The sequence below is a fragment of the Colobus angolensis genome, unplaced genomic scaffold (genome assembly GCF_000951035.1).
Source record: "Colobus angolensis palliatus isolate OR3802 unplaced genomic scaffold, Cang.pa_1.0 Scaffold5, whole genome shotgun sequence".
In the NCBI taxonomy this organism is placed as follows: Eukaryota; Metazoa; Chordata; class Mammalia; order Primates; family Cercopithecidae; genus Colobus; species Colobus angolensis.
In genome coordinates this window covers 18762322-18770467 of record NW_012118487.1, presented here as the reverse complement: position 1 = coordinate 18770467, position 8146 = coordinate 18762322, and positions in this window count along the sequence as shown.

Genomic DNA, 8146 nt, shown 5'->3' with positions numbered 1-8146 from the left:
ATACAATATTATTTTACTAGATGATTCAGAAAAGTATGAACCATGGTCCCTACCACTAAAAAAAACTACACCCCAGAACTACAGGACTACTACACATGAAACACTAGGAGGTATCCAAAATCATACTTAGTAAAATGCAAAATTATATTAACACAAGAGCTCTGAGAAAACGGAGATCAGTGAAGAATGAAGGCATGCATGGAAAAGCTGGATTTGAGGGCTGGGTGAGGTTTGAAAAAAGGAAAATAAGAGCAAAAATCTATAAAAAAGCAAGTTAAGCATTATTTTAAATTTGTTATTCCTATTCCATTTAGAGCCAATAAAAGATTTGAAATGGTTTGCAAAAATACATGAGTATTTGATTTTAAAAGGCAAAGAGGACCACTGCCCCTTCTCCTGCAAAGCCAGAATAATAAGTCAGTGGAAAAAATACGAATAAAGTCATGCTATAAGAATCTATTTAGTATTAAAGAAGAGATTCATAAACTTAGAGTTTCCTACCAGTGAAAGCAACAAAGAAAATATAATTACAAGTGTTCATTTGTGTAAGAAATAAGCTTCCTGGTTATGCAGCAGAGAAGCCTGAGCAAAACTCCCTCCTCATAGGTCCTCCTAAATGGCATACTAAGCATTGTAGTAGACAGTGTGCTTCATGAAAAGAAAAAGAGATTGTAAGGCTGTTTTTATAGCATCTATTAGACTTTATTAAAAGCAAATACAATAGGAAGTTAAATAATATAAGCAAACAGTCACACATAAAAAACGTGTCTTTGAAACAATATATGTTTGAAACAATGAGGAAACAGGCCTGAGGAAATTTGGGATGGTGCTATATTATAGTCAGCTTTAAAGTCAGGTGCCAAGCATTAAACAGGCCTTTAACTGCAGAAGTAACAAGATAAGAGCTGCATTTAAGAACTATTAGCAGGCCACGCATGGTGGCTTATGCCTGTAATCCCAGCGCTGTGGGAGGCTGAGACAGAAGGATTGCTTGAGCAGAAGTTCAAAACCAACCTGGGAATCATGGTAAGACCTCCTCCTACCCCCATCTCTACAGAAAATACCAAAAAAATTAACTGGACATGGTGGCCTACGTGTGGTCCCAGCTACTTGGGAGGCTGAGTTGGGAGGATCATGTAAGTCCAGGAGGTTGAGGCTGCAGTGAGCCATGATTGTACCACTGCACTCCAGCCTGTGTAACAGAGCAGGACCCTGTCTCAAAATAAAATTTTTCTAAAAAAAAAACAACAAACATTAGTTTCCCAGTGATGTAAAAATAGGTCAGATCAAATTTGTCTATTCACTTTCCTGCTATACACTATTCAATCTTGGAAAGAAAAAACTGTTTTACATAAATTACCAATATAAGGGTCAGCCTAAATGCCAATTGTATTTCTGCATCTTAGGTCAAACCAGAGAGGTTCATCTTTTGAACAGTTCTCTCCATTGTCTAGGAAAATGATTGTTGTTTTCTACACATTGTTATTTTAGCAAAAAAAAAACATAGTTTTTAGATCTATGCCATCTATCACAAAGATCACTAACACATGATATGAGGTGACATTCAGAATTGTGAAAACTTTCCAACTTTTCTCACTGTATATATACAGTGAATGGATAAGTTGGGCTTTTTCTTCAACACATACCTCAGGTTAAATCCCAAGGTAATTATTTATTTTTTTTCCCTCTTAATACAATATCACCACTATCCTGGGTGAGAATACATCTATCACAGCACATCACCCATTAGCTGAGAAGGTTACAGCAGGGGAAGTTTCTCTGTAAGCCCCTAATAGTGAAGCGAGGATCTGTAAATTAAACCGGGTCTCCCTACCCAGCAGGACATTGAAGAAAGCCATTAGAACAACCCACCTTTAGTCTTTCCTTCTAACTAAACATGCCACTTTTGTGGTAATATTTTAACCATATTTTATACTTTAACTTAAACTCACATAAGATATATTTTCTCTTGTCTCCAACAATCAAAGGAGAAAATTCCTTATGTATAAGGACTGTTACACAAATTTTTAAATATGCATACTTTGTATTACTTTTCTGATTACAAAAGGAATACCATTTAATTGCTAAAAGTTAGAAAACATAAACTTTTTAAAGTAAATAAAAACTCATTGAAAGCATTGTACACTTTAAGCGAGTGAATTGCATGATTTGCAAATTATATCTCAATGGAACTGTTATTGAAAAAAATTTAATTTAAAGCCTAGTGTCCTGTTATATGAAATCTGAATCTGCAACTAATTATAAGGGGGTTGTACCTTTCATGAATATTTTTTCATACGTCAAGATTTATAATGCCTAAGATTCCAAATACGCAGGAAAATTTATTTATAAGAAATTTATGAATTATGACTGAATATTCATTGAGAATCCTCTTTACAAATGCACCATACTAAGCACATCCAGCTTATCAGATCCATAATTGAAGTGTAAGCCTTCCTGCCAGCAAGCAGTCTCCCAGGATTCTTCAGGCAATGATGATAATCTGCATGACCCAAATTGCATGTGGCCAGCATAGCTTCTCATACAGACCATGCTCTTCTTTCAAGAAGAAAGATTAGAAAGCTGCATTAGTGTGGCTGCACAGATATAACTTTTATGATTAAAAAGCGTGTTGATTTCCTCATTGGCCTTCTTGTATCCAATCTACTGGGTAATCTAAATTGTAAGGAATGTACTTTTTATCACTTTCAAAAGCTTATTTTATTTTGAGTGGAAAAAAAAATGTGGCCCTTGAGCTTGTTATTTTGTTGAATTGGCGTTTATGCCTCTGAGGCTGCCCACCGAGACCTAAACCTAGTACTCAGTTGCCTAAGGCAGAAGTATGGAATTTATTCCTTCCCTCTCTCACACATCCCACATCCAATCAGTCACAAAGTCCTACTGATTCTCTTCCCTAAATACCATTCCCACTTCTACACATCCATGCTTTTCCAAACACTGTCTTCTCAACCTCGAATGCTCCCACTACTTCCCCTGGTAACATAAGATTTGTCATTCAAAACGTGGCTCAAACATCTCTCGCAGTGGAAGCCTCTCCTGACCCAAAGGAAGACATGCTGATGTCCTTCTTTATCCGTCCTCTTACCTTGTATGTGTCTTCAAGTCTGTATTTCTTAGACTTACTGTGACCTCAGAATCCACATAATTTTAGGAAGACAGTGAATAGATTCTCAAGGATCTGTGAACCTTCCAAGCTGAATACAAAATCTCATGTGCTTTTTAGATGAGTAGCTTCTTGCAAGAGTCCACTTCCTTCACTGGATTCTCAAGGGGAACTTTCACCCAAAATGGTTAAGTGCCAGGTGTAGTGGCTCACGCCTGTAATCCTAGCATTTTGGGAGATGCAGGCAGCAGGATCACTTGAGCCCAGGTATTTGAGACCAGCCTGGGCAACATGGTGAGACCTCATCTTTTTTTAAAAAAAAATAAAAATAAAAAAAACATAAAACATAAAATAAAATGGTTAAAAACTTTCTGTACTAAATTGCCAACACTTCGAATCCAGAAATGATCACATTGGTTTTTGTTTCCCTGTTGTAGCACAGTTCCTAAGGCTTGTGAATGCTAAATAAATGAGTTAACAAATGAATCAATGAGTGAATGAAATAACTCATTTAAAAGGAATTTATTGCCATAAGGAAGAACCAGTGTCAATACAGCTGTGATTAAGATAGACCTGGCTCCTGTTTTCACTGGGAAAATAATCTGGCAAGGAAGACCGACATTAAACAATTAATCATGCAATTACTATTTAATTCCAATGGTGGGAAGACCTATAAAGGAGAAGTACAGGCTGCTAGAAGGGATCATAACTAGGGGCTTTGATCCAATGTGGGGGCCTGGGGTCAGAGAAGGCTTCTTCTTTCAGGACATAATGTTCTATAAATAAATGAATAATAACAAAGAAAGATTGCAAAGAATGATAACTACAGCTACTATCCATTTATTATGTTGCAAAGCCAACTAGGTGATAACATAATTTATACATGAAGAATAAAAATCCGAATTAAAAATTCACTTTTAATGATGAAAGAGATTGTTAGTCAAAGTAGAGTTAGTATTACGCCTAGATGAGATCACTTAGTTGGACATTTCACCAGGAAGTACCACGGGAGAGCATAATGCCTGAACTTTTATGAAACTCTTTTTTTTTCCCAGCCAAAAATTTTCTAATGGTGTAAAGCCAGCTCTGGATACTTAAAATCAGGCCCCAAATGCAGCATGCCTGCCAAGCCACATAGAAGAGGAAAGCTCAGTGTTCCTGAAATTAGTTCTAAGACTGGCCTCAATCCTCTGACTCCAGCCTCCTACTATTCCATTTCCATCTCTTTGTTTCAGGGCCTTCCCAGCTCTACCCTCTGGTTGCATAGTCTCATGTGGCTCTCAACTCACCTGCTGCATTTCCCAGACTTAAATGAGCCTTCCCCATCCAAGCCCTACAGCTACTCAGACTCCTAGATCTGTATCAGAGGCCCTGGCCTGGCAGCCTCCACCGTACTTGGGCTCTGCAAGACGTTCTCACTCTTCCAAGGTCACCTGGGAAAGCCAGAATCGATACTGTGTAGTTTAACATTTGAAACTGACTTGCATGTAATGGCTTCTGCATTTCCAGATGGCACCTGTGTGATTGTAGGAATCTCATTTTAAGGATCACTGCTTTTTGTTTCTCATCTACAGGCTACAGAGACCCATCTCTCAGCTTGGATTTTGATTAAATAGTTATGCAGAGTAGAATACTTGGGCCATACACAAAACTTAATTAAAATAGGCCTCCACTTGGGATTAATGTGTGTTATTGACTGAATAACACACATTGACTTCCCCCCTCTCCCCCTTCCCCGCCATATTCATATGTTCAAGTCCTAACCTCCAATGTGGCTGTATTTGGAGATAGTGCCCTTAGAGAGATAATTAAGATTAAATGAGGTTCTAACAGGAGGGCCCTAATCCAATAGGACACCAGAGAGCTTGTGAGCTTGTGCTGGAAATCTCTCTCTCTCTCTCTCTCTCTCTCTCTCTCTCTCTCTCCCCCTCTCTGTTGCCTCCCTGTACAAGGCCATGTGAGGACACAGTGAGAAGGCATCTCTCTGAAAGCCAGGAAGAGAAGCTTCACCAGAAACCAACACAATTGCACCTTGATCTCAGACTTTCAGGCTCCAGGACTGTGAGAGAATTAATTTCTGGTGTTGAAACCACCCAGTCTGTGGTATTTCGTTACGGCTGTCCCAGCAGACCAATAGAATGTGACTGTTCACTTTCTTCTCTACTACAAGCAAGCTGCAAAGTGCTGCTAGGTAATACCATGCAGCCACTGCTGCTTGTGTGAGTTGGGTTGGGGAGAGGATGTTACTACGAGACTTATTCCAGAGCAGAAATAGGAAGACTGTGAATTTCATCCTCTTCACTTGCCCATGGCCCGCAGCATCCAGACCCCTCGAGGTCCTCTCCTATCTTCTCGCCAAAGCTTACTTTCAGGGAGGACTTGGAAATTCATTCTCTCTGTGCGGTAAATAATGTAACAGCATAAAGTGTTATGTCACCTAGGGACATGTAAATTGAGCAGAGAGTCAAGTGTTAAGCTAAAGGGATGACAATCTAACAGTGAAATATCATCTAGCATCTTCCTGTCCAACAATATGAATCTACTGTGAGCTCAGGAACATCCCCAGTATCAGATGTAAAGCTCTGGGGATAAGAGGGCAAAGAAGGCAATTACCTGAATTGTAGAGCTCACGTGTGTTGAGAGAAACACAAATAAGCAGATTACGATACAGTGTGATAAAGGCTGTAAATGTGAATGAAGTGAGATAGGAACATAGAGCTTCAGGCTCAGGCCAGATAGGTGGGGGGGGGGGGCAAGTGTGTGTGTAGACATCTATATACATATATACACATGTATATTTTATTATACATATATATTATAGGTATGTGTGCATTATTATATGTATGTGTATACATATATGTGTTTGTGAGAGTGTGTTGGTGGGTGGGTGTGTAAAAGTAAGCCCTTACTGGCCAGGCACGGTGGCTCATGCCTATAATCCCAGCACTTTGGGAGGCCAAGGCGGCTGGATCACTTGAGGTCCAGAGTTCGAGACCTAGCCTGACCAACATGGAGAAACTCCGTCTCTGCTAAAAATACAAAATTAGCCATGTGGTGGCGTATGCCTGTAATCCCAACTACTCAGGAGACTGAGGCAGGAGAATCGCTTGAGCCCAGGAGGCCGAGGTTATGGTGAGCCAAGATTGCACCATTGCACTCCAGCCTGGGCAGCAAGAGTGAAACTCCATCTCAAAAAAAAAAAAAAAAAAAAAAAAGTAAACCCTTTCCAAGATAACAGCAAATGCTCATTGGGTAACTTAAATGCTATGTGCCAAGCACACTGTCTATATGTGTTTAATTCTCACAACAAACTATGATGTAGAAAAATATTGCTACCCTTCTGTTTGCAAACAAGGAAGCCAAAGCACAGAGATGTTAGATTGTCCAAGATCACACAACCAGTAAGTGGCAGAATTTCTAGAATTTCTACTCAAGCAGTCTCGCTACAGAGCCTTCTCCCCAACCACTACATTGTATTGTCTCTCCCTCATCTTCCCAGGAACGCTGAAAATGTACCATATACACATAAATCCAAATCTGGAAACTGACTTTAGATAGTTGTAATTGTAGTTGAGATTTTTTTTGGCTGCAAGAAAGAGAAGTCCTCTAAAGCAATTCAAATATGTGTTTATGATGCAGAATATGACATCAACAAAAAGCAAGCTGGGACCACGTGGAACTGGAGATGGACTTCATAGGGAGCCTTGGGGACCACAGCAGCACATCCCTCTGCCCCCTTAATGCTCTCTGAGGCCATAAGAGCCGCCTTCTCTGCTGTTCTCTGTTTCAAATTTCTCCTTCTTCCTGCAGACCCACTTTATTTACTAATCACACAGTTGAAAATGGCTGAGCCCCATAGGACTTTTCAGTTCAAGGGACTAAACTCTGACTCCCTTTGTTCAAGACAGAGAATTGGATTGGTCGTTAATGAGGGGATGGATTAACGCCTGTGGAGAGCAGTTGGCGGGGGAGGCAGGTTGCTGTGTGAGTGAGTGGGGTGCTCAAAGGTGGAAGGTGCACCCACAGCCAAGCACTATTGCCACAGGGGCTCAGAGTGGGCGGCCTTATTAAAGGAGGCTTGGCTGGGCATGTGCTCCACAGCAGATCAGATACACCATACAAGCAGCATTCCCCTAGGAGATCTTTGCTCAAAATAAACTCTGTTTTACATGCAACATGTACACCATTTAGTCTCCTTAACAGACTACTGCCTTTTCCTCTTTTTCAAATATTAATAGCTGAACTCAATGTCCCATGAAATCTGTAAATGTTTTGTTCCAAGTAACCAGTAGTGAGTCCCAGAACCAGCAAGCAACATACAATAATATGAAGAGAAATGGAAAAGGAGGTGATAATGTATGAGGAGAGAGAGATGAATTTTTAAGAAGTGAAACAGGCACCAATCCTATAAGGAATATGAATCAGTCCCCTCTGGCAAGTAGCACTTATAATTTTCTTAAGTTGCTGAGTTGAGGAGTACATATCTATGGGTCCCTATATAACCTATGAATGGGAAAAAATGGGCCAGAATTCATCTTATTTTAAAAAATGACATATTAATTTATTTGGCTAATTTACTAGGCTAACCATTAAACCACAATAATTTTAAATAAATGAGTATAAAGTAGATGATCCTTAACCAAAACTATTGAAAATATCCTTTTTCCCTTCTACTAAATAGAGATGGAATAAATAAGTTGAAAAGAATTGGCTTAGAAGACAACAGAGGCCAGGCACCATGGCTCATGCCTGTAATCCCAACACTTTGGGAGGCCAAGGTGGGAAGATCACTTGAGCCCAGGAGTTCGAGACCAGCCTGGGCAGCACAGAGAGATCCTGTGTCTACAAAATTAAAATTGAAAAATTATCTGTGTGTAGTGGTGCATGCCTGTGGTCCTAGCTCCTTGGGAGGCAAAGGTGGGAGGATTGCTTGAGCCCAAGAGGTCTAGGCTGCAGTCAGCTGTGACCATGCCACAGCACTCTAGCCTGGATGACAGACAGAAACCCCCTGTCTCTAAAAAA